Here is a 27,775-nt window from a genome sequence, read left to right as displayed (position 1 = left end):
CGCGAGCGGGTCTGAATGAGACCCTCACTGCAATGCTCTCTGCATTACTAGGCAGGCTTTGTGATGTTCTCTGCATTTATATGGTGGTCACTGTGATGCTCTCTGCATTATATTGCGTTTACTGTGACGCTTTCTGCATTATATAGTGCTTACTGCGGCTCTCTGCATTATATAGTGCTTAATGCGATGCTCTCTGTATTATATGGTGGTCACTGTGATGCTCTCTGCATTACTAGGCAGTCTTTGTGATGTTCTCTGCATTTATATGGTGCTCACTGTGACGCTCTCTGCATTACTAGGCAGTCGCTATGATGTTCTCTGCATTTATATGGTGGTCACTATGACACTTTCTGCATTATATTGCGCTTACTGCAATGCTCTCTGCATTATATAGTGCTTGCTGCCTCTCTCTGCATTATATAGTGCTTTATTAGTGTTCACTCTAGGATTTTTTTAGGGCAGGGTGCAGACTACCGAGGAGGGCACATTTTTCAATCGGGAGGGCACATTTTTCAGTCTGGAGGGCACTTTTTAAATGACAAAGGTAACATTTTCTACATAATGCTTAAGCAGAAAGTGTTGACATACCAAATGTGTACAAAGATACCCGGATGCTTATTCTTTCAATCCTTTTGTTTTTAATGCTCACTGATTTTAAAGCACACATGTTTTTGAAAGTGAAGACTTGCATACAATAATAAAAGTATATAATTTAGAGATTTAAATTACCAATGTAGTTTTACTTACTGTTAGGGGTGAGCGGGTTCGGATTTCTGAAATCCGAACCCCCCCGAGCCCCCCCGATCCGAGTCCGATCCGAATCAGGCTCGACTTTTCCCGCCTGACTCGGATCTGAAATCGAGGCAAAACGTCATCATCCCGCCTTCCGAGTCTCGCGGGTTTTGGATCCTATATAAGGTACCCACGTCGGCGCCATTTTCTCACTCGGCTGTGGACAGTGAAGAGGGAGGGTGGGAGTTAGGGCTGTGTAGTGTAGTGTAGTGTAGTGCTGCTGTTGTCCACTACTTCAAAGTCCATAGGGGCTGGCTGTGTTGTGCTGTGCTGCTGTTGTTAATAGGGGCTGTGTCCACTACTTCAAAGTCCATAGGGGCTGGCTGGACTGTGTTGTGCAGTCAGTTCTCCATAGGGGCTGTGTCCACTCCAAAGTCCTGTGCAGTGTCCCAGTCCTAAAGGAGCGCTGCAGTGTTGTCCAGGGGGTGCTCTGTCCATCAGGGGTGCTCCCCCCAAGTGCTAAAAAAATAATATATTTTCTGTGTTTGTGAATTGTGTGCGCAGTAGCCGCACGTGCATCAACAAAGTAGTGCCAAGCGTGCGCCTGTGTCATAAGTAAAGGGCCGGCTGGCTTGACCGTTAAGGGTGCTGTAACCCCCGAAAGTACACTCCAGTCCAAACCAAAAAAAAAATTATTTTCTGTGTTTGTGAATTGTGTGCGCAGTAGCCGCACATGCATCAACAAAGTAGTGCCAAGCGTGCGCCTGTGTCATAAGTAAAGGGCCGGCTGGCTTGACCGTTAAGGGTGCTGTAACCCCCGAAAGTACACTCCAGTCCAAACCAAAAAAAAAATTATTTTCTGTGTTTGTGAATTGTGTGCGCAGTAGCCGCACGTGCATCAACAAAGTAGTGCCAAGCGTGCGCCTGTGTCATAAGTAAAGGGCCGGCTGGCTTGACCGTTAAGGGTGCTGTAACCCCCGAAAGTACACTCCAGTCCAAACCAAAAAAAAAATTATTTTCTGTGTTTGTGAATTGTGTGCGCAGTAGCCGCACGTGCATCAACAAAGTAGTGCCAAGCGTGCGCCTGTGTCATAAGTAAAGGGCCAGCTGGCTTGACCGTTAAGGGTGCTGTAACCCCCGAAAGTACACTCCAGTCCAAACCAAAAAAAAAATTATTTTCTGTGTTTGTGAATTGTGTGCGCAGTAGCAGCACGTGCATCAACAAAGTAGTGCCAAGCGTGCGCCTGTGTCATAAGTAAAGGGCCGGCTGGCTTGACCGTTAAGGGTGCTGTAACCCCCGAAAGTACACTCCAGTCCAAACCAAAAAAAAAATTATTTTCTGTGTTTGTGAATTGTGTGCGCAGTAGCCGCACGTGCATCAACAAAGTAGTGCCAAGCGTGCGCCTGTGTCATAAGTAAAGGGCTGGCTGGCTTGACCGTTAAGGGTGCTGTAACCCCCGAAAGTACACTCCAGTCCAAACCAAAAAAAAAATTATTTTCTGTGTTTGTGAATTGTGTGCGCAGTAGCCGCACGTGCATCAACAAAGTAGTGCCAAGCGTGCGCCTGTGTCATAAGTAAAGGGCCGGCTGGCTTGACCGTTAAGGGTGCTGTAACCCCCGAAAGTACACTCCAGTCCAAACCAAAAAAAAAAATATTTTCTGTGTTTGTGAATTGTGTGCGCAGTAGCCGCACGTGCATCAACAAAGTAGTGCCAAGCGTGCGCCTGTGTCATAAGTAAAGGGCCGGCTGGCTTGACCGTTAAGGGTGCTGTAACCCCCGAAAGTACACTCCAGTCCAAACCAAAAAAAAAATTATTTTCTGTGTTTGTGAATTGTGTGCACTGTGGCTGCACGTGCATCAACAAAGGAGCAGCGCCAAGCGTGCGCCTGTGTCCCATAAGTAAAGAGCCGGCTGGCTCATTTCTTAAAGGGTGGTGTAACCCACAAAGTGCACTACTCTCCAGCAAAAATAAAATAATATTTTCTGTGTTTGTGTGCGCTTTAGCCGCACGTATATATATCAATATAACATAAATGGAGGACCAAACTTTCTCCGATAAAAATAAAATAGGGAAAGATCAAGAACCACTTCCTCCTAGTGCTGTTGCTGCTGCTGGGAGTTGTTCATCATCCCAGAGAGGAAGTAGGAACATCACTACTTTTACTAAACAATTGACCCTCCAACAGTCCCTAGCGATGAGGATGAAGTACGACAGCAGTCATCCTGAAGCAAAACGTATAACTGAGGCCTTGACTGCTATGTTGGTGTTAGACGTGCGTCCGGTATCCGACATTAGTGCAGTGGGATTTAGACAATTGATGGAGGTAGTGTGTCCTCGGTTCCAAATCCCGTCTAGATTCCACCTGCATCCTCAAAGCAGCAGCGACAAGCGTGCGTCTGTCTGTTAAAGGGTGGTGACACCCTCAAAGTGTGCTACACAAACAATTAAAATATTGTTCTTTTTTTTTCTGTCTTTATGAATTGTGTGGGCTGTAGCCGCACCTGCATCCTTAAAGCAGCAGCGACAAGCGTGCGTCTGTCTGTTAAAGGGTGGTGACACCCTCAAAGTGTGCTACACAAACAATTAAAATATTGTTCTTTTTTTTTCTGTCTTTGTGAATTGTGTGGGCTGTAGCCGCACCTGCATCCTTAAAGCAGCAGCGACAAGCGTGCGTCTGTCTGTTAAAGGGTGGTGACACCCTCAAAGTGTGCTACACAAACAATTAAAATATTGTTCTTTTTTTTTTGGTCTTTGTGAAATGTGTGGGCTGTAGCCGCACCTGCATCCTTAAAGCAGCAGCGACAAGCGTGCGTCTGTCTGTTAAAGGGTGGTGACACCCTCAAAGTGTGCTACACAAACAATTAAAATATTGTTCTTTTTTTTTTGGTCTTTGTGAAATGTGTGGGCTGTAGCCGCACCTGCATCCTTAAAGCAGCAGCGACAAGCGTGCGTCTGTCTGTTAAAGGGTGGTGACACCCTCAAAGTGTGCTACACAAACAATAAAAATATTCTTCTTTTTTCTGTCTATGTGAATTGTGTGGGCTGTAGCCGCACCTGCATCCTTAAAGCAGCAGCGACAAGCGTGCGTCTGTCTGTTAAAGGGTGGTGACACCCTCAAAGTGTTCTACACAAACAATTAAAATATTGTTCTTTTTTTTTCGGTCTTTGTGAAATGTGTGGGCTGTAGCCGCACCTGCATCCTTAAAGCAGCAGCGACAAGCGTGCGTCTGTCTGTTAAAGGGTGGTGTAACTCTCAAAGTGTTCCAAAAAATAAAAAACTATTTTTTTAATGTGTTTGTGACTTGTGTGCGATGTAGCCACACTTGCATCCTCAAAGCAGCAGCGACAAGCGTGCGTCTGTCTGTTAAAGGGTGGTGACACCCTCAAAGTGTGCTACACAAACAATTAAAATATTGTTCTTTTTTTTTCTGTCTATGTGAATTGTGTGGGCTGTAGCCGCACCTGCATCCTTAAAGCAGCAGCGACAAGCGTGCGTCTGTCTGTTAAAGGGTGGTGACACCTCAAAGTGTTCTACACAAACAATTAAAATATTGTTCTTTTTTTTTTGGTCTTTGTGAAATGTGTGGGCTGTAGCCGCACCTGCATCCTTAAAGCAGCAGCGACAAGCGTGCGTCTGTCTGTTAAAGGGTGGTGACACCTCAAAGTGTTCTACACAAACAATTAAAATATTCTTCTTCTTTTTTCTGTCTTTGTGAATTGTATGGGCTGTAGCCGCACTTGCATCCTCAAAGCAGCAGCGACAAGCGTGCTTCTGTCTGTTAAAGGGTGGTGTAACCCTCAAAGTGTGCTCCACAAACAATAAAAATATTCTTTTTTTTTTCTGTCTTTGTGAATTGTGTGGGCTGTAGCCGCACTTGAATCCTCAAAGCAGCAGCGACAAGCGTGCGTCTGTCTGTTAAAGGATTACATCGGTGACAGCATCCAAGTAGGCATGTCAGACAGTCCGTACCTGTACTGGCAGGAAAAAGAAGCAATTTGGAGGTCCCTGTACAAACTGGCTCTATTTTACCTGAGTTGCCCCCCCTCCAGTGTGTACTCCGAAAGAGTGTTTAGTGCAGCCGGGAACCTTGTCAGCGAAAGGCGTAGGAGGTTGCTTCCACAAAATGTGGAGAAGATGATGTTCATAAAATGAATTATCAACTCTTCCAGGGAGACCAGCCTCCAGAACGTACAGAGGGACCTGTGGTTCCAGCAGGGACGAATTAATACTCTGTGAGGATGAGGATGTACACACTGAAGAGGGTGAGGAATCGGTGGATGAGGAGGATGAGGATGACATCTTGCCTCCGTAGAGCCAGTTTGTGCAGGGACAGATAAATTGCCAGCTTGTTTTGTGGGGGCCCAAACGAACCAATCATTTCAGCCACAGTTGTGTGGCAGACCCTGGCGCTGAAATGATTGGTTTGTTAAAGTGTGCATGTCCTGTTTATACAACATAAGGGTGGGTGGGAGGGCCCAAGGACTATTCCATCTTGCACCTCTTTTTTTTCTTTGCATTATGTACAGTTTGGGGCCTAGTTTTTCAATGCCATCCTGTCTGCCACTGCAGTTTCACGCCTAGATGGGTCACGTGTTTGTGCCGCCCACTTGTGTCGCTTAGCATAGTCATCCAGCTACCTCGGTGCAACCTTTTGGACATAAAAACACTATTGTGAGGTGTGAGGTATTCAGAATAGACTGGAAATGAGTGGAAATTAAGGTTATTGAGGTTAATAATAGCATAGAAGCAGAAAAACCTACAAATTCTGTGATTTTAGCTGTTTTTATGCTTTTTTTCAAAAAAATACAGATCCAAAACACAAAACCCAGAACCCAAAACACGCAAGGGTGGTTTTGGCAAAACCAATCCAGATTCAAAACACGAAGAAAGATCCAGATCCAAAACCAAAACACAAAACACGAAAAGTGGCCGGTGCACACCCCTACTTACTGTACCACTAACAATTTTCATCAAAATAAAGCAATAGCACCATCTCCATGTAGTTTGTGCTGCTCATCTAATGTCCTACAGTATGTTGCAGCATGGGATCTGTAGTGCAGAGGAAGTGATAGCTGTTTATCACAGAAGGATACAACTCTTTATCCAGGGTCAGCTGGATGTGTCCGTGTCACTGGCATTATTTCCCTTGTAGGGGCAATGCAAAAGCTGAAAAAGAGAATCATACATTAACTCAATGCATATTACCAGAGTCCTTTTGTACTCGATTCACAGTTCCTCAAAGCACAGCTTATTCTTTTGAGAAGATCTTGATCTTTTTTGTTCATAATTCTTTCACATAAAATGAAGGTGTGCTTTGAAGAACCAAGAAGTGCAAAAAGGACTCTGATAACATGATTTCAGGACATATTTAGGGCCATACATCCTCCATCTAGCAATTTCCCCCCACTTTAGTCTCAATACTCACCAGTGTAAACATGAAAATGGCAGTCTCCACAGGCTGGGCTCCTTGTAGCTTGGGTGGGTCAGGTCAGATGCACTGTGTTCGCTTTTAGCAGGGAATCTAGATTTCAGGCGTTTCTGGTGATATAGTGTGGTGGGTGGCCAGCGTTGCAGCCATTCCATATGATGACCACATAGAATCTATTATAATGACCACACAGCCCTAGCTCATAAAAGAAAAGCATCCTATAAAACCATAATAATACACATTATATCACTGCCAAAATGGTATTCCTTTCAATGATGGAAATTCCATTTTAACAGTATTATGTGGCTGGGGTTTACTGGTGTAACCTTTTTCCAGGGTGCCCTCAGGTAGGACATGCTCTACCTTGTAGTTCCACAACAATGAAGAGTAAGATGCACTGATAAAAGTGAAGTGTCATTATGTGAAGGTCTACCTACTTTGTAGCTTGAATTCTGGACTGTCTGCTTCACCTGTGTAACTTCTCTGGAGTTGAGAAGGTAGCGGTTCCCATCCATGTGGGGAGCTTATATTGCTATGCAAAATAAATATATGCAATACATGTAAAAGCAAGTCTCATATTATTAGGGCTTTCATACTGTAATATTAAAAAAATTATGTGTGGGACTGTTTTCATGTAAATAAAAGTTTTTATCTCTGGTGTGTATGGATATTTTTTTACAGCTTCTTTCTTTTCTTTTTTTTATACACGTAGACTACAGGTTTCCTCTGGGTGCTCTGTGAGGTTAATTGGCTTCCAACTAAAAATTAACATTAGTTTGTATGTGTGTGCATACACGTGATAAGGGATATAGGGGTCTATGTACTAAGCAGTGTTATGAGACAGAGTGAAAAGTGATGTCTGTGATAAGGTGCCAGCCAATCAGCTCCCAACTGTCATCTCACAGGCTGTGTTTGAAAAATGACAGTCGGGAGCTGATTGGCTGGCACCTTATCACAGACATCACTTTTCACTCTGTCTCATAACACTGCTTAGTAAATAGACCCCATAGAATGTAATCTCCACTGGGGCAGGGACTGATGTGAGTTACTGACATACTCTTTGTACAACGCTGCACAATGTGTGTGTGTCCATGTGGTAGGGAATATAGAGTGTAAGTTCCACTGGGAAGAGACTGATGTGAGTGACTGCAATATTTTCTGTAAAGCGATATGGAATATGTGTGTGCTATATATATGTTAAAATAACCAAACTGACACTGGGGATCATTATATTTTCCCCACTGTATTGGGATCCTTAAATTATCTATATAAATTTTAAACATAGTATATGCAAAAAAGAATATGTGACAATAAAGACTATTGCCATTTTTTATACTTAATTCTGTATACATATTGAATCATTTGAACACTTAGTAGATAAGTGTCAGGGGCATAGCCAGAACTTTGTAGGCCCCATACCAATATTTTGAAGGGTCCCTAGAGACACCTCTCTCCACAGCAGTTGGTCATTTTATGTGATATAGTATTGCCTTTGTTAATTGTCCCATGGTAGTGTCCTAGTTCATTTTATGAACTATTTGGTTTCCCAGTTAATGTTATGCCCCATAGTCGTGCCCTAGTTCACATTATACCACACAGTGCCCAAATTTTATATTGTCACATTGTAGAACCCCAAGTTAACTATATGTTACATTATACTGCTATCAGTACACCTGACAAAGTGGGTCTGATTCAGCAAGGATCGCAGTTGCTAGTACGCATGCAATCAGCCGATTGTTGCGTACTGCGCATGTGTATGCATCACAGTGCATGTGAGCAAACTAGCTATTGCGATCGGGACTGCGATTACAGAGGCTATGCAGACCCAAAGCAGAGTGATTGACAGGAAGTGCCATTTATGAGTGGTGACGGGGGAGGTGGTCGAGCAAACGCAGGTGTACCAGTGCATTTCAACAGCGTGCATAAATTATTCATTGCGTAGCCTTATGCAGCCATAGCACTGATAGCGTGCGTGGCTGTTAGCAATTTCTGAGTAAGGTCTGGGCTTGTGCAAGTGTGCGTATGGGTCCGATGTTACTGATTGTTTTGCTATATTGCTAAGTATTACGGATGTGAGACAAGATAAAGTGGACGTCCTTATGTGAGGCTGTGATTGCCAATGCTATACTGCGATCGCAATGCACTTGCATATCACCATTGATATTAGCGTGCGCATTAGCAAAATAGCGTTCCGTAGTAATCAGGCCCACAGTGCCCTCATTTCACATTATGCCACACACTGCTTAGCGGGAATTTGTGGGAACTTGGTAGATATCTTTATGACCTGGGTGCAGTTTAGTTGGGCCCCAGATGTGGGCCCCCTAAGCCTTTGGCAATGGCACCCCTTGCACCCACTTAAGCTACGCCCATGTGTATTTATTGGACTATTAACACCATGGTGAAGATTTCATTAGCCATCGGCAGCTCATGTTGCACAATTTCCCACACATTATGATAGGAAGATTCTGCTTGCACCTCCATATGGAGCAGGCAGAATCTGCCTTCAGAAGTTAGGGCGCGGCTTTCGTGGCTAACTGAATCGGCTCACATGTGTCTGGGACTAAACTATATGTGCCAGTACCACTTATCTGGAAATTTAGTACACACAATAATATAATTTGTTGTCTCACGAGACTAAGGACCTCATTCAGAGTCGGTCGAAGCGGCCGCATGGTCGTACGGGAAAAGGGGCCGGATATGCAAATGATTCCCTCGCAAGTTGCGTCCCTAAGTTCAGATCGGCTGCTGGCCGACCAAGGGGAGGAAGCGGCCGGAAGACCAAAAAATATGCCCCCTTCTCGTACGCATTACACGTCATCTCCAGGCATATAAGGATTAATCGTGACCATCGAGAACCATTGGAACTGGTCGTAGAGCTTAAGGTTGACCATACCCTCTCTTAAGCTCTACGATCATGTCAGTGTAAAAACCTCCCATGTCACATGTGCCATAACACTACTTTGTTAATTATGCACTCCCATAAACTGTATGCACTCCCATAAAACGCCGTCCGCATAATCAGGCACGCCTGCGTTCGGATCTCCACTCCCTTGTTTTCAAGCACCTTCCCCTGTTACCACCCACAAACGCCTCAATCTGTCACTCAAACTACCGGCCTGGCTGTGTTCAAGGAGAGAGAACTTTCTGATCGTAGTGGCTAGTTTGCGCACGCGCATTGCGACTTTGACGCATGCGCAGTATAGCGAACATCGGTGGCGAATGACCGTGTGGCCGCTTCGACCGACTCTGAATGAGGTCCTAAGGACCCACAAGCCTCACAGACAACCGTCAGTCATTACAACACCATGCCAGTCTGTGAGGTCCACACACACTGGAATGCAAATACCAAGAGGAAGACCAGGAATCAGGGCCTAGTCCAGTCTCCAACAAAGGGCCGTATTCAATTTGAAACGAAAAGTCAGTTTCCGCGTGTTTTTGGCGGGATCTTTTCGCCGATTACGTCATTTTCGGCTGTTTGGCTTTTACCCCGTATTCAATTTGAAAGACTTTCTGCCTAGGCGGAAAGTCAATGCAATGTAACAGGCGGAAAAGTTTCGCCTACGAATGGGAGGAGGAAAAAAGTGCAGAATTGGGGTGCAACGTTGCGGGAACCCCCGTGCAGTCTTCAGACAGTCCCCCAAAGGTAAACTGTGTAAAAAAATAAAAAAAAACACTTAAGAACCCCCCCAAAAATCACTTTAATTTTGGGGGCAAAAAAAAAAAAGTTAAAAGTTAAAAACTAGCGAGCTTGACTCTGGGGGGGGCCCCCAAGTATGCCCCAATTGTTTTTTTCATTGCAGGTGCTTGCGACAGGTGGATTTTTCACGATTTTTCCAAATTCACTTTAGCAACTTTTAAATATGCTGACCCCCATTTTCAAGTACCCCAAATTTGCTGGGCTAAGTTATTTTATGCAAAAAATACTCCTGAATACTTTTCTGCATCACTTATAGGAAAACGCTATTTAGCAGCTATTGAGCCCGTTTAAAAACACCAAATACCTTCAGCAAGCCAAATCGGGAGTAACCATAGCTAACCCCCATGTCAGAGCATTTGGGGGGTGTCAGGCTGATTTCCCCAAATCTGACAGTACTTTCCGCCTGTTTAAGTTTCGCTGGTTCCTGTTTTCGCGTACTTTCAAATTGAATACGGGGTAAAGCGGGCACGTGCGCGATACTTTTCCACCTACAAAACAGGCGAAGAAGGCGGAAAGTCCGGGATGCGGAAAAGTATCGCGGCTCAGCTCAAATTGAATACGGCTCAAAGCCTGATGACTGTATCTGCACTCCTGGGTACCGGGTGAGAAATAATGCTGCTACCCTGAAAGCTCATCATAGAGACTCCTGGTTTAAAATATCATCAGGTAACAACATTGTGCAGCAGAGTTGCAAGATGCCGCCCGTTGCAACATCTCACCACTCCAATCACACTTTGCATGTGACTTTTTCTTTTGCCATGTATTAGATAGGGGCAGCATGGTTGGTGTAATGGTTAGCATTACTGCCTCACTCCCCACTATGGCGCTAACTGGTAGAGTTTGCATGTTCTCCCCTTGCATGTGTGTGTCTTCCAGGCGCTCCGGTTTCCTCCTGCAATCCAAAAAAAGAGCCCTAGTGTGCATGTACATGTGGTAGGGAATATATATTGTAAGATCCACTGGAGCAATGACTGACGTGAATGGGCAAATATTCTCTGTGTGCGCTATATAAATAATAAATAAATATTATCACTGACACATTGACTGTTTGCAATACCCAGTGCACAACTTAATAATAATCCCACTGGTCCACTTGAATTTATAATACATCTGTAACATAAGTTTGCATAATCAATTTTGTTGGTGGGGGCCCCCACAACCTAGTTGCCCCAGGGCCCACCATAAGCCCTAATTCGGCCCTGTCTATGCTTGCTGACACAAATTATTACATTGCTGTTTTTTTAATCCTTTATATTATATTTTGGGGAGACACTGAAAGTGCATGTCAGCAAGCATAGACAGAGTGTGATCTGATGCTGCCAAGCTGTATGTGACACTGTGGCTGCTTGCATTTTTCATAACCAGCCAAGTAAATATAAATCCATTAATTCCAATCACTACCAACCTTATTGGCTTAATAAGATGTCTTCCAGTCTGCTGGGTGTGACTGTGGTCCGTGGATGCTGTGTCCCAGGCTCCTCTCTGTGTCTGCGCTCCTCCCCCTGCTGATGTCATTAATGGAAGCAGTGTGCAGCTGCTGTCAATCACAGTCTTCACAGATGGATCAGCCCGCCTCTTCCCACCTCCTCCCTGGAGCTAAGCCACACCCTCCCGCAATAATGGGCGTGGCTATAAATCACCGGGGCCTACCGGGGAATACCCCGAATCCCCGGCAGCCCAGTCCAAGCCTGCCTGGGTCCACCACTCACTAGTTCTGCCACTGTGGTGACTGGGTTGTTTATTGGAGTGTCCATGTGCATTTTTACTTCGGGGCCCTGGCAGACTCTCAGCTCATTGATTCTGAACAGGTGCCGGGTGCTGCTCTGTCTGCTCTCCACTGTGTTGTCTGCCTGCGTGTGACTTGTCACATCACACGCACAGAGAGAGAGGAGCCGAGAAGATAGAAGTTGAGGTGCGTTTGCTGCTTTTGATTTTACTGGGGGAAGGGGGAGGCAGTGCAGGTGTGGGGTTTGTGGTGCCCCCTCCTCACACTGGCAGGCACCTTTACTAATTCCAGCTTTCACCTACATTCACCTGCTACAATTGGGTGGTTGGGGGTGGTGCGGGTGCAGTCCGTGGGTGTGGGGTGGTTAAACTTGGCACATCAGTTACTGTAGACATAAGTCTATCTCTGTAATATCCACATATCTAAAATTGTTCCAGTCCTGGGTCAGGGGGGGATTAGGCATACACTGACTGACTAGTGGTGTGGGGGGATATGCTGACTGACTTGGGGAGAATTGTTTGAGGAAGGGGGCCCCAAATTGGTATCTTGCTTAGGGCCCCATGAGGCCTAAATCCGCCTCTGGTTATTCCTCATATATCACTGTACTGCCCTCTCTCCTCTACATAATAATAATGCCACATATCAGTGTGTGACGGGAGCTCTGTTATTCTTCCTCATAAAACTGTAAAGTTCCCTCTCCTCTATATAATAATGCTACATATCAGTGTGTTAGGAGTGGGTTTATTCCCCCTCATATCCCCCTTCTGCTTCACTAAGAGGCGTGCCCAGCATCTCCGAGATGCTGGGCTGCCCCCCGGCTTCCCTACGTACTGTGAATAGATGCTGTGAATAGATCCATGCGCACATCATCTATTCTCGCTCTGCATACACGCTCTGCAGAGCAGCAGCTTATGCTTCCCCCAACTGCCCCCCCACCACGGGACACTGTGGCCCATGGGTGGGACAGCGGGCAAGTCCCCAAAAAACGGGACTGTCCACTGAATGCGGGACAGTTGGGAGGTATGACACATAGGGGCCTATTCAATATGCTGCGAGAATAGCAAAAAACCTGCACCTGCAAGGTTTTTCCTGCAGATGCGGGTTTTTAGCTATTCTATTAAGTGCGTGTTTTTTTTAAAACACGTGCCGGGAGGTTTTTTTCTCCTTCCTCCTGAGCAATCGTGATTTTTCCTAAAATCGATGATTTTAGGTAAAATCACCAGGACTTGCTCTGACACCCCCGCGGCACGCACCCCCCCCACCTCTGAGAACTAAGTAAGCATTTGGAAGTATCCAATTAGCTTAATTAGTCCTTAATTACTTACCTTCGGCAGTGCTGTCTTCTTCATCCTGCGTCGGGAGCCGGCTCTTCTGCAGCAGAGGTGAGTATGTGAGTATGTGTGGTCTTTGTAAGTGTGTATGAGTGTCTGTGTGTGCATTAGTGTGTGTGTGTGTTTGTTTCCTGGTGTCAGTGTGCCCCCTCAGTGTTGCTGTGGCCCCCCGTAATGGGCGCTGGGAGAACTATGGGCCTGATTCAGAGCCGCTCGTAAGTGGACGCTCGTTCGCTCCGAGCGATGTTCGCACATCTGCGCATGCGTATGGGTCGCAATGCACATGCGCCAACCAGTCATTGCGGTCGGAAATCGAGCACTCGCAAAATAGCGAGAGCCTGCTAATTTGAGCGACAGGATGAGGCGTTTGTGGGTGGTAACAGGGGAAGGTGCTTGAAAACGGGGAGTGGTGATCCGAACGCAGGCGTGCCAAACGGTCAAAACGGGCGTTTTAAGGGTGTGCATAATTAACAAAGCAGCGTCATCGACCACGTCACTTGGTTGTTTCTTAGCCTGAACTGTTCGCATGATTGCGGTAGAATAAACCTACCACAGGCACTGCGAGCAGTTCAGATGCCTTTCGATGTACTCGATTAATCAAATAAATAGCGGAGATGACGTAGGATGAGAGCGGCCAGGGGGCGTCTTTACAAAATAACGAGCGCGTTTCGTTCGCTCAGACATAGAGGCATCAACAGACCGCAAAGAGCGAGCGCTCAATTTAAATAGCCAGCCCCTTTTTCTGAATGAGCGAGCGTAAATAGCTTCCGGCTCTGAATCAGGCCCAATATCTCCCAGCAGTCCTTGCCGCACCCACAAGCCCCTGGTGCCTCCCAGGAGCCCCTGGGACTCCCAGCAGCCCCCTCTCCAGTAAGAAGAGAGAGGGGATGCCACCGGGAGCCGTGGAGACCCGGGCAGGTAAGTGACTTTTTTTTTTTTCTTATAAGTTACGCAGCGCGTGGTTTTTAGTGATGAAAACCCCGTGTCCACTGTTTTTTTAATTGAATCCCGCGGGTATCAGGAGCACGCATACCCGCAGGATTCCGAAATTGGACGCGAGGGGCGCAAGGTTTTAGCCTCGCTAAACCTCGTGCCCAATTGAATATACCTCATAGTGTGTGCTGGAAGCTGTGTTCGACCTCATATATCACTGTACTGTCCCCTCCCCCCTATATAATAACAATAACACATAGTGTGTGCTGGGAGCTGTGTTATTCCCCCTCATATATCACTGTACGGTCCACTCTCCCCTATATAATAATTGTCACCAATCTGTTCAAACGTGGCCTACCATTTACTATTTTAAATCAAATTGTGGATAAGCATGGTAGACTTGTTGTACTTGATTTTGAAATTCTGCATTCTCAGTTTAAATTGGTTAATATCTACGCACTGAACACGGATTCCCCATCTTTCTTTAATCAATTAATTAAATTATTACAACAAAGGGAAAATTACTCTTTAATCATAGGTGGAGACTTCAATACAGTGTTAGATCCCCAAATTGATAAGGCCCCTCCACCATCTAGACTGGTCTCTACTACGTGGCTGGAACTCCCATCTCTACTGACCGCGTTACTTCTTTCAGATTCTTGGCATCTATTAAATCCCACTGAGTGCTCCTATATGCATCTTTAAGCAGCACACAACTCCTCCTGCATAGACTAATTTTTCTTTCTGATGTCCTAATGTCCCGTCTCCATAATGTTCGTATGCATGATCTCACAATCTCTCACATTGATCCTCACTGTGACACTTACTTTTCCCTCAGATCCTTATCATAATAATATATGGAGTGTCACAAATGGTGTCTGCGAGTTACCTGTCTCAGGTGGTGATTGGGATTCAACGGAGACCGGCATGACTGGAACCACAGCTGATGTAAATAGCTCTATTTGCAAGATTTGTGTAGCAGTGAAAACTGCCTTTGATGATAGATGACAGGAACGTGGAGGAAACGGGAGGAAGACTTGTTGAGTTGAACTGATGAACTGGGAACTTGACTCTGGACTGGAACTACGTGGCTTGAACTGATGAGCTTGGAACTTGACTCTGGATTGGAACAACGTGGATAAAACTGATATGACAGGAACTTGACTCTGGACTGGAATAACGTGACAATGGGTGAAGGGAAATCTGGTAATGCTGAGACGAGGGTTAAACAGGGTGATCCGGAAATGCTGTGACAAAGGTTGGAACTCAGGTGCAGGCTGGATTGGATATTTGGGAATTACAGGTTCAGGAAGGAATGGGTAGGTTTGGGATTTAGGTTCAGGGAGGGAGTGGGTAGGTGGAAGGAGCAGGAGTTGATCCACAGCAGGAAGCATGATGCAAGTTTGCAGGGTGCCAGGGACCAACCAGGAGTAGGGCTAGCAGAGCACAGGACTAGGGGCAGGAGCACAGGAACTCACTATTAGCTAATGCTAGCATGTCGTCAGGATTGCTGTGGCAGGTTTTCTGGATTGCACCAGGGGTTGCTTTAGCAGGTTTTCTGGATTGCACCAGGGGTTGCTGTAGCAGGTTTTCTGGATTGCACCAGGGGTTGCTGTAGCAGGTTTTCTGAATTGCACCAGGGGTTGCTGTAGCAGGTTTTCTGGATTGCACCAGGGGTTGCTGTAGTAGGTTTTCTGGATTACACCAGGGGTTGCTGTTAGCAGGAGTCAGGGACACACTAGAACACAGAACAGCACGAACCATACACCACAGAAGTAACGAGATGTTCAGGCCCAGAATGCTATCAGAGGTGGATGTATATACCCTGGGTCTGGCTGAAATTGGTGGATATGGACAGGTGGTCTGGCATTAGCATTCTGAGTGGTGGAAGGCACAACATGCAGAGGGAGTACTCATCTCTGCAGCACTGAGAATCAACTACACCTGTGATTCCAATCAGGGCTAGCAGTGTTCACAGACAGGAAAGGACCCAGGTGAAATAATCACTGTGGAAGGAATGCATAGAGAAGTGCTGCAGCAGCATGATCAGAGCAGATCCTCCAGGCAAATTACACACACAGATCCATGGGACAGTTGACAGGGGTAAGTCTCAAGGCAAAAAGGTGACAACTAGACAGGGTCATGACATGGAGATTTCCCACACATCTGGCCTCAGCTGATTTCCGCTCTTTTCTCAAGTCAAAATGGTCTGACTTTGTCGATGATAATCTTGATCACTGGGACAATCCTGGCCTTATGTGAGAAACTTCAAAAGCAGTATTACGAGGCCATATCATTAGCTACATGGCCAAGCATAAACACGTGACGTCAGCAACCTGTGCCTCACTACACGCTGCGGTTACCCAAACTTTCACTGCCTATACGATGGATACTTCACCTGATAAACAATATAAACAAGCCTGTCAATTATTAGAAGTGTTGAATTCGTCAATAAACCTTTTAATACATTCCTGCCTATAAACCTCTAAGATTCACCTGCCTAGAACCTCTAAGACAAAACCTGCCTATACCTTCTGAAACCACAAGATGTCGCTAATTAGCGGTGTGTTTGATTATACCATTAATGGAATACTGAGACAGTTGAATAGCGGTCCAAAGCGCTAAAGATTATTATTCAGGTAAAAGTACAGATGTTACAATGCTATGATCTAATAATGAGCGCAAATAAATTGTACAAACATTAGGTCATAAGGTACAGTTAATATACATGAAATGGTTATTAAAGATCAAAATACAATGAGCAATATGAGACAGAGAGACAGAGAGAGAGAGAGAAAGAGAGAGAAAAAGAGACACATCAAAATACAATGAGAGAGATATCAATGTCTGCTGGGAGCACATGTTCAAGATGGCTGGTGATGGTGTGTGTGTTTGTGTGTGAGGGGGGGTTTAGGAATGCTTCCTGCTCTATTGTCCAAACCGCATGGTCTACAAACAAACTCCATTATGAAGCTACCTCATTGAAATCTCCCATAATGCCATAGTTAATTAAATATGCAAGCTGGATATCATATGCCAACACATCAGGCAAACACTGCACCATTTAATATTCCAACATGTACAACACAAGCTGATTCCAATATACAACAATACCATCCTACAACAGACCTCATCCAGTACCCACTAGACCATGGGGAGGGGGAAGGGCTGAAACACATGCTCTTCCTTTGTTTGCAAGCCTCATGATCCCTAGGCAAACTCCAATTTGAAAACTCACATTAAGTTGTAACTCTGTAAATCATCCATCCATCAATGATCACAATTATAATAAAGACAATAAACCTATCTGACCCATACAACACCATAACTGGGTAGAATTATAATTTCCTTTGTTCACCCCACATGGAAGTAGCCATCTCTAATAAACTGCAGACAATATACCTATCTGACCCACACGGCAATTACTTATGACCATTCAAAGCTGTTATTAATTCAACTTCCATAATATATAACTGATACCACCCTATGATTACATTCATGAGTACACAACACATACCAAGCCTATCTCTCCCAAGCAGAGATATTGTTCAAGCACATGGGAAGGCCCTAACACAGAGCACATGGGAAGGCCCTAACACAGAACACATGGGAAGGCCCTAACACAGAACACATGGGAAGGCCCTAACACAGAACACATGGGAAGGCCCTAACACAGAACACATGGGAAGGCCCTAACACAGAACACATGGGATCTCAATCAACCAGCATCAATCATTTACAAATATTACAAAAACTCCATAATCAATCCCTTTCCTGCATGCTGATAACAGACTATTGTACCCTACAGTGTAGATGAAGAGTACAGATTAGATAACATATCATCCACTGTATGCTAACACAGACTCATGAATATCCTTAGAAAACTACAAACCACACACCATGCTAAGCTAATAACAGATTAACACCAAACATAGCTACAGACACCCAAATAGGCTAAATATTGCACATTTTATACTTAGCTATAACCCAGAGGAACTGAGACCCATTTTTCCATTGTCTTGTGAGGGAGCAAACCTCTCTCTTCCAAAGATCTGCAAGTGTGTCTGCTGGCTGTGTGTTCTCAGGATGTGCATGCTATGTTCCCGCCCCCCTTTTACCTGTGAGGTCATCAGAAAGGGAGTATCCTTTTGGTTTCTTGAAACTACTGTTCCCAGTTAGCTATCTCTATTGATTAGACTGGAATAACCAGTCCTTTGGACAAAAATGTAAACAAGCCTACACCATGTTATTGTCTTTTGGTAAAGGTTAGAAATCTGTTACAGGGCATTTATTGGACAATTCCAAATGGATACAAAAGGTCTCCAACCTCCTTTTGTATCCCCCACATGCAAATCTAAGCTGCTATGGCAAACAACATTTCAAATAGTTATTCTCTCTAACATTCATATTTCATAGCCGCATGTTCTGATCTTCATATTGATGTCACCGGAACGCTGTGGAAACAGAGTAGATCAGTACGGCTCCACACACAGTCCAATTGTCATTTACTAAGCCATAGTTACAGAAAACATTCATTTCTTTATATACTGACATTGCGTTTACGGGACCATTGCTTTTAAATATATGTATGCGGGGAAAACAGCACTGAATTGCATTGTGCGTCTGAGGGTCAGTGGGGCACTCAGCGAGCAGCACTAAGCTGGAAGGGCATCTATGTGTGTGTGTGGCCATGCCAGTATTATTTTGGGAAGGATCACTAAAAAAACTGACTGTGTTCTGTTTAACATTGTGTGTTATGAGTTGCAGGGAATTTTGCTACTTTTCAAATATAAGTCTGTGTGTGATATTATACACATAAGTCCATGCATGATGGGCCACATGTACACACATATATATATATATATATATATATATATATACACACACATGTATTTTTCTGATGTTTTTAAACTGCAATTGCAAATTGTGTTTATACAGTGAATTTAATCCTCATACAGGAAGGAAGCTTCCAGCTGTGCTGTCGGAGCCTCCCTGTTTATTCTGCCTGTTTTGGGTTGAAGATGGGCTTTGTATAGGGTTCCAAATGCTAATAAGTTAGTGTTTGTGTTTAACACTGTCTGCCTGTGTTTGAGGAAGGCCGACTATGTACCTTTTTTTTTACAAAATAGTGCTGTGAGATTTTATTTCTAAAATGGAGTCTTGACGCCCTTTACAAGATAGCATTGCGCAGATTCCGATTGCAAACAGATTCTGTCTTCGCCAATTAGCCGGTTTTGACAGAAGACTTCCTTCTCTCTCAGGCGAAACACAGTCTAGAGGTCTCTAAACATAAATATTACCATTGGGGCAACAAGGCTGGCCATATTTTTCAACTATGGCCAAATTACGGAAATCTAGGAATCATATTACAGCAGTACTTCATCAAACCACTAGGTCTCTAATTACTGATTTGCAGGCTATCTTGTCACTATTTACTACTTATTATTCTACTCTATATTCCCCTCAATCAGTTGATGTGGAACAACAAAGGTTATTGTTAGACGAAGCCTGCACCCTACACCTACTCAAGATCAATGTGACATTCTGGACTCAGACATTACTTATCAGGAACTTCGGGATACTATAAGAGCCCTGCCTGCTCCTGGTCTGGACGGTTACTCCGGTGAATATTATAAAATCCTTCAAGAGGATCTCTCTCCACTTCTCTTGGACCTATTTCGGCACATCCATCGCAATTCCCCTTCACTTCCCTCTTTTAACACCTCCCTTATGATCCTTATGCCCAAACCCGTGAAAGATCCTCATTTACTTGGATCATATCACACTATTACACTGCTAAATGTGGACTTTAAACTTCTTGCCAAAATCATGGCTACACGTCTGCAACACATTTTACCCTCCCTCTTAACTGACCGCCAATTAGGTTTTGTGTCTGGTAGGCACTCGGTTAAAGGTATTCGCACCACTTTGGATGCTGTAATCGCCTCTAGTAGAGACACTCATGCTCAGAATATGCTTCTTAGTCTCGATACGCATAAGACGTTTGCACGATTCTTTGGCCTCGTTTATTTGAATCCTTGAACCGTAGGGTATTTGCCCCAAATTTTATTAAATTGCTGCATTTCTTTTATCACTCCCATTCTACGTCATTGCTGATTAATGGGTTGTGTGGCAAACTCATGGAATTGGGACGAGGCACCCACCAGGAATGTCCTCTTTGCCCCCTCTTCTTCAATCTTGCTATAGATCCTCTCCTCCATATTCTGCAGCAATGGGGAATCCAGGTTGGCACGCGTAGTGTTAAACTTATGGTATATGCGGGTGACATCTTTTATATATCACAGACCCCTAGCACACGTTAGCCTTGATTATGCAGAAGTTTGAGCAGTTTGGCAACATCTCTGGTCTGAAAATTAGCAAAGCTAAATCGCGAGCAATGTTTCTTCATCCCACTATTTCTACACTTTCCTGGGGCTCGTCTTTTTAATTCTTCTGGGCCTCCTCACATTTAGAATACCTGGGCATCCTTTTCCCTAAGAACCCTGCTCAATTATATGATAAAAATGTATCTCGAATTATTCGAATTATTACTAAGGAGCTCAGGAGTTGGAATCATTTGACCCTCTCGTATTTAGGTAGAGCTGCTCTTATCAAATTGATGACCTTTCCCCGTCTTCTATATATGTTACAGACACTGCCCATTCTGCTTACCACAAAAGATTTTCAATTAATTAACAAGCTATTCCGGTCATTTCTATGGCAGGGTGGTATGGCCCGTATTAGTCTCCAAAAACTATATCAGCCTAAATCTAATGGTGGAATAAATTTTCCTAACATTCTTGTCTACAATCATTCCTCCTTGATGAGGTTTTTGGCTGACTGGCTACATGATCAGGATGATTATGCGAACACATCCCTTGAATCCAGTGGCGTAACTAGGGCAGGGCGAGCGGGGTGCGTGCCCTGGGCGCCGTTGGACCACGGTACCGGCCCGCCCGCCCTAGTTAGCCAGTGTAGCGCCGACTGCAATGAGTGCGGTCAGCGCTACAGATTTGCACAGGACCGGCGCTAGGCTTCCAGTGCCGGTCCTGTGCTTCACACCTGAGCCCGTTCCCTCCCCCTGAGCGCTTGCCCAATAGCGCTAGGAGGCGGGCTCAGGCTGTGCATAACACACGCATCGCCGCCAGCGCTGGCGGCGATGCGTGAGTTAAACAGCAGCCAATGAGAGTCAGATAGACTCTCATTGACTGCTGCAGCACCCACTGCAAGAGCCGGACTTCCGTCCGGCTCCTGCAGTGGGTAATGGGACTGACGTTATGACTTGGGGGGGAACTATCACTGGGGGCATTATAAAAGGGGCCTAGTACTAGAGGCACTGCACTCGGGGGACCACTACTGGGGGCAATAATAGGAAGGGCCACTACAGGAGGCACTGGATAGGGGGGATCACTACAGGGTGCCTGCATAAGGGGACCACTACTGGGAAAACTGCATGGGGGGGACTACTGCTGGGGGCACTATATAAAGGGCACTGCATAGGGGGGGGGACTACTACTGGGGGCACCATATAAAGGGCACTGCATAAGGGGATACCGCTACTGGGCGCACTGCATTGTGGGGACTGCTACTGGGGGCACTGCATAAGGGGGAACACTACATGGGGCACTGCATTTGGAGGGGCCACTACTGGGGGTACTGAGTAAGGGGAACTAATTGGGGGCTGTATAAGGGGGACCACTAGTGGGGATACTGTATAAGGGGCACTTCTATGGGTCTGCATAAGAGGGACCACAACTGCATACTGGGGGTAGGAATGTTCAGTTTGAAAATAAAGGGGTGTGTCATGTTGCCACTCCCCATTTTTACGTGACCACGCCCATTTTTTTGCTGCGCGCGCCTTCGCCGCGCTCCCTTTTCAAATTTGCCCTGGGCTCCAAATACCCTATTTACACCACTGCTTGAATCACAATTCCTTCCTACAATGGCCTTAAAATACTTTATACATAAAGAAGTGAGGGCTCGTCCTGAATGAGGGCGGCTGCTTCATTTTTGAAGTGCGGCCTCCTGGTCGTTAGGTAAGCTGTGGGTTACCACCCACAGCTTAACGACCGACCAGGTTGATGGTCGCGATGGTGAACACCATCGGGGCTTGCGACGAGACCCTAAGGTTGGGTCTCGGCAGCCACAAGCCCCAGGGAGCTTCCTGCTCTGAAAGAGCAGGAAACTCCCTACTGACATCACTGATGATGTCAGTGCGGCCGCTCACAAAACGGTAGGCGTCCGTTTTGGAAACCACCCCCCCGGCCCGCCTACAAAACGGGGCGAGCTGTCGATCAACATCAACAGTCGCCTCTTTTGTAGAGAGCTCCGGAGTGAGAGAGTTTCTCTCTTGCTCCAGGGCTTGCGCATGCGCAGTGCGGCTGCTGCGCGTGTGCAGTGCTAACTATCGACCCGGTTGCGAGCTCATCGGTGCTTGTGACCGGGTCTGAATGAGACCCTATGTTCAATAAAGAGAAGGCCTCTTCTTTTTTGACACATGGGAAAGCCTTATAGCTACTTTGCCAGTTTCGACACAATCCCAGATCCACCATAGTATGTGTCTGACTCAATGGTATGAGACCCAAATTCTATTTGGAGATCCTCCATTAGCGTTGCTTAGTGGGTGAGTGCCAGACATATTTCCCCCTTTTTCTTTTCTTTTTATTTGTCATGCCTGTTCACTGTATTTCCTATTATAAATAAAATTTTATTATTATATATGTGTTTATAATCTATGGCCCTGATTCAGACCCACTCGCAAGTGGGCGTACGCACGTTCGGCGTACGTAAAAAAATATTTAAATTCAAGCACTCGCTCGTATTTTCGTACGCAGCTAAAAATCCGCCCCAAACTCAGGCGACCCCTCCTCTAACTAACGAGCGTGCCAAATAGCGAGCGTACATCCCCGAAATGGCTTGAAGGGAACGCACGCACAAGTACAAACCGGAAGTGGGAATGTCAGATTCCGATTACCTGCTCGTTTTTTCGGCCTACCTCCCTCAATCGTTTCATGGCAATCAATGTATCAATTAGCTTAATTGTTGTTTTTTTTTCAACACAATGCAATAAACTTTAATCTTGTCCGTGTTTGTATTTGCTCGCAGAATACGTACGGCTGAAACCTTCGCTTTTATTGTTCAAAAGACATGTTAGCCCCAATTAAACAATTGTTCTATTTGTTTGTATCCCCACAAATTTTCTGTGGTTCATTTCTTTATTTAAATTTGCTTACGCATGTCACTGCATCAAGCCTATCATAACTCTCAAGAGATTTGTGGCCCTGTCGAACACATGACTCATACACTAACCAATAGAATTTGTCCTGTTAATTTCCCAAATACATTAGCCAATCAAATTTGTTTGGGGTGCTTTATTAAAAATATTTTGTCAAAAAAACACCATTGCCATCATGAGATCCGCCGCATTCACCAGGCGCGAACTGCTGGTGCTGACGGAGGTGATGGACAGGCGGATCACCAGTCAGCCTCCACCCATCTCCAATAGGCGCAAGCGTTCCGCATATGCGGAGGTACGTCGACGCCTGCACTCCTTCGGCTCAAGCCGACATATTAGCCAGCTGGAGCGCAGGTGGTCGGACCTGCACCGGCGGACGCCCCGCTTGCTGGCATGCTTTCGCATGCAGATTGTGGAAAGTAAGTGTTCTGGACTGTGGTTTTCAAGTTTATCTTGTGGGCCCTAACTGCGTGTGCATGTTTTCATGTCTGTCCTATTGAGTCATTGTAGTCATATCTGCATGTGCATGTTTTCATGTCTGTCCTATTGAGTCATTGTAGTCATATCTGCATGTGCATGTTTTCATGTCTGTCCTATTGAGTCATTGTAGTCATATCTGCATGTGCATGTTTTCATGTCTGTCCTATTTAGTCATTTTTTTTTATTTTTTTTTGGATTCCTGTTGAAACTAACCACAATATTTTTGTCATTTTTTAGGGGCACAGCAAACACTACGGCGGCATCGCCACACAAGACGCCGGTCCTGGCCCCTCTCTCCAACCCCCAATTCATCGATTACCCCCTCCTCCCCAGACCCTGTGGACGAAATTTCTGGCCTACTTCCCCTCCAGCCCAATTCCCCCTCTCCTCCATCCGTCCCTCCTCCAAATACCCCCTCCCAGGATTCCTCAAACACCTTGCCCCTAGGGTTGGGGAATGTAGCCACCTCCGAGGTGGTCCAGGGAGTGGCTTCTGGCTCTGTCGTTTTGGAGAACGGTATGTTTTTAAAGTTTATTTTGGACACCACAAACTGTTTGTATGTAATCATGTGTCGTCCCCATTTTTTTTGCCTTTCTGTCGCCTTAGGGTATTTTTGGGGGTTGTCTTTACCTGTTCCTGCTGATGTCACCATACACATATCACACCTGTGTGCCTTTTTTTAGGGCCCTTGTATTTTTGCCCTTAGACATTTTGGGGTGCTGGGTTTTATCCGTGTAATGTTTTTTTGGCCCACAAGCTTGTAAGTTTTGGTTTGCTTGTTTTGTGTTTTTTTAGAATGTTGCTTCATTATCGATTTATTAATCCCCAAACTTTTGTCACCCACAGAGGAACAGAGGCATCGGGAAGAGCTAGTGAATTGTGTGGGCCGTATGCGGGAGCAGGTCACCGGGCTTATGCAGGGCCTTGACCATCTGTTGGTCCTCCTTAGGAATTAGTGTTTTTTTTATTTTATTTTCGTTTTGTTTCATAATAAATCAGTTTTAAATCAAGCTCTGTCTCATGCGTTTGGAGTAAATCCAAGATTCTTTACACTGACATAAGTAGACTCTTCAAGCAAGGATTGCCACAGAATCTCATTACAGATTGTGTGTTGTATTTTGAAGGCAAACAGGCACAAGAAACACCTCCCAGTACCAATGTCATTTTCCTTTTTTGTGGTGGTCATCATGATAGTTTACACCATTTTTCAGGTTCCTATTTGGTGGCCAAACTGCTTAGGACAATCTTACGAAGGCAACTGATTGTACACGATTCCTTGTTGTGTTGGTTAGTACCCCGAAAACATATTACATTTTAGCTCCACTTGCTTCATTACTGGGTTACCCCTTAGGTAAAATTAACGTTTGGGAGTTTGTTTACACTTGCTTCTAACGTGCCCAAAAAGGAAACAAATTACACTCTCCAAATATTTATTCACAACAAAAATCAAAATACAAAGTGGTCACTCACAAACAAAACACACAGTGATAATCAGAAATACACCACATACCAAAAACACGAAACAAACACACAACAAATCAAGAACTGGTTGACGAAGGTCCATGCCCACATGATTTCAAAAATATGGCGTTGCAATATTGGTGTCAGAATATATTCCCGAAGTTTCAACATAAAGGTTTTTGAAGGGTAGCAGGAAGTAGTCATCGTGGGAGTGCCAAAGATTATGCAAACAAACAGAAGATGGTGCAAGAATTAATATAAAAAAAGATGAACGTTAAAAAACCGTAACACATTGGGTATACACACTGTTGTTTGGTCAATAATTACCTAAAATATCGGGCCACCACATCATCGCGTATGGCCCCCCCACATAATGACCTCCGACCAACCTCGGGGGGGCCATCCTCAGGTAAGGCATCCTCTGGCTGCATTGGAACACCACTCCTTATGGCGATGTTGTGAAAGATCCCACACAGGACCACAATTTTCGAAACCATATCCGGCAAATACATGAGCTCACCACCAGAGCGGTGGAGGCATCTGAATCGGCCTTTTAAAAGGCCGATACAGCACTCCACCACTTGCCTGGTGGCTGTAAGTGCGGTATTAAACTCACTTTGTGGACCTGGTGTGGGAGCCAAATAAGGAGTGTGCAGCCACGGCATGCAAGGGTATCCACTGTCTCCTGTGAAAAAGAATAGACAACATCAGGATCACTGTGTATCAAGCTTAACATTGTTATGTACTAAAGGTCTACACTTACCCAGAAGCCACGCATCACCAGCTTGTAGGTTGTTTAATTTGTGCCATATCCCTGATTGCCGGATGACGAAGGAGTCATGTGCACTTCCTGGTAATTTTGCATTCAGGGACAGGATCTGGAGGGAGGCATCACATACCACCATTACATTCAGAGAGTGATAGTGTTTCCTGTTTCGAAATATGGCCTCCAGCCGTGCTGGAGGCTGAAGTGGTATGTGAGTACCATCCACAACCCCTATGATGTGTGGGAAGCCAGCTATTTGGTAAAAATTGGCCTTGGCCACACTAAGGGCACCCATATCCAAAGACATTTGAATAAAATGATGGAGGTGCTTGAAAAGTGCCTCCATCACTGCCCTCAGGATCCGGGAAAAGGAGGATTGGGAGATGCCCGCCACTATTCCCACCGTTGTTTGAAACGATCCTGAGGCACAGAAATGTAACACCGCCATAATTTGCGTAAGTGGTGGTATTGCTGTTGGACTGTCAATTTGCCGCTCAAGATCACTCTCTATTAATGAGAGAGTGTCTATGATGATTTTGGGAGGAAGACGGTAGCGTCTTAAAACCTCATCATCGGGCATTCCAAAAAGGGTGACATGTGTTCGAAATATCTGGGGCCTTGCACGCCTACGATGCCTACGCCTGGGACGAGATTGAGGTTGGTCGGCTTCCGGGAGCATGGCCAGAACAATCCGCCCAAGATCAACCTGAAATGGCAAGATTGGAATGTAAGGCTTTGGACCCACCCCTAAAGAAAATTAAGAACAACTTAGCTTGATGATACCATCCATTGCTGCTTACATGCCGGGGTATTGTCATGATACGTCCAAACTGAAATTAATCACAAAATTAATTTGACACATTTTACTATGTGCATTTATGTTTCTAAATTTTGTGCTAGACAAATCTTAAAATATGCGAAACACACATTTGGACAAAGAGCAAAACGACATTGCACACAGTACATCAAAATGGGTTGAAATGTTTCCCAAAAAAGCGAAAGGGCAACCACAAAAAATTTTACAGGATTAATAAGCATTTAAAAATGCGCTAATTAGTTCGCAAATACAAGTCACAATAGTAAGTATTAAGAATGCGCTAATTAGTTCGCAAATACAAGTCACAATAGTAAGTAGTAAAAATGCGCTAATTAGTTCGCAAATACAAGTCACAATAGTAAGTAGTAAAAATGCGCTAATTAGTTCACAAATACAAGATAAAAAATGGACTTACCAAGAGCAAATATATAAGAGTCCAAATCAAAAGGTCTTTGGGTCCGAAATTAATAAAAAGCTAAAAGATATGAAATTATGGATCCAAAAATTAAAAACAAGAAGAAACACAATGAGACACCAATTGAACAAAAGTTAGACTTCACAAAACTTACCAAATCAAGAAACGAGGCCAAAAAAAAAAATACCAAAAAAGAGAACGGAAAATAAAAACGCAAATCTAGCAAACAAAATAAACTCCAAACGCCAATTCCTTTATCCGCAAACAAGAAACTCCAACCAAGGTAACCTCCAACAATCCAAAAACGCCACCTCGACTCGAGACACACCAAGCCAAATAGTGTTTTGTTTCCCGCACAAATAAAGGAGGGATCATAGCAACGCACAATCAATGATGCGGCCGCAAAATAAGGACGCATGTATAAATACGTCACGAAAACAAATTTAAATTCTGGTGTATTTCTTGTTTGGACCTCAGACATGGCGACAGACCAGGGAAACAATGCCCAAGAGTCAGGCGGTAAGTCTTTCATGCATTTTGTATCAAGGATTAATTTGAAACATAAGATTGGGCAAGTTGTGAATTTGTGAAATCTGAATATTTACACAAATAGGTGAGGAGGATGACATGGAAGAGGCTGCTGGGCCCAGTATTCCGGCCAAAGCTGCAAAAAAAAAAAGGCAGCCACATTTCACAAGAAAGGAGATGGAGGTTTTGATACAGAAGTGTGTGGACATCCTGCCACAGGCAG

Source organism: Taudactylus pleione, unplaced genomic scaffold, assembly GCF_031769625.1.
Source record: "Taudactylus pleione unplaced genomic scaffold, aTauple2 ptg000352l, whole genome shotgun sequence".
Classification (NCBI taxonomy): domain Eukaryota; kingdom Metazoa; phylum Chordata; class Amphibia; order Anura; family Myobatrachidae; genus Taudactylus; species Taudactylus pleione.
Note: the sequence above shows the minus strand (reverse complement) of the source record.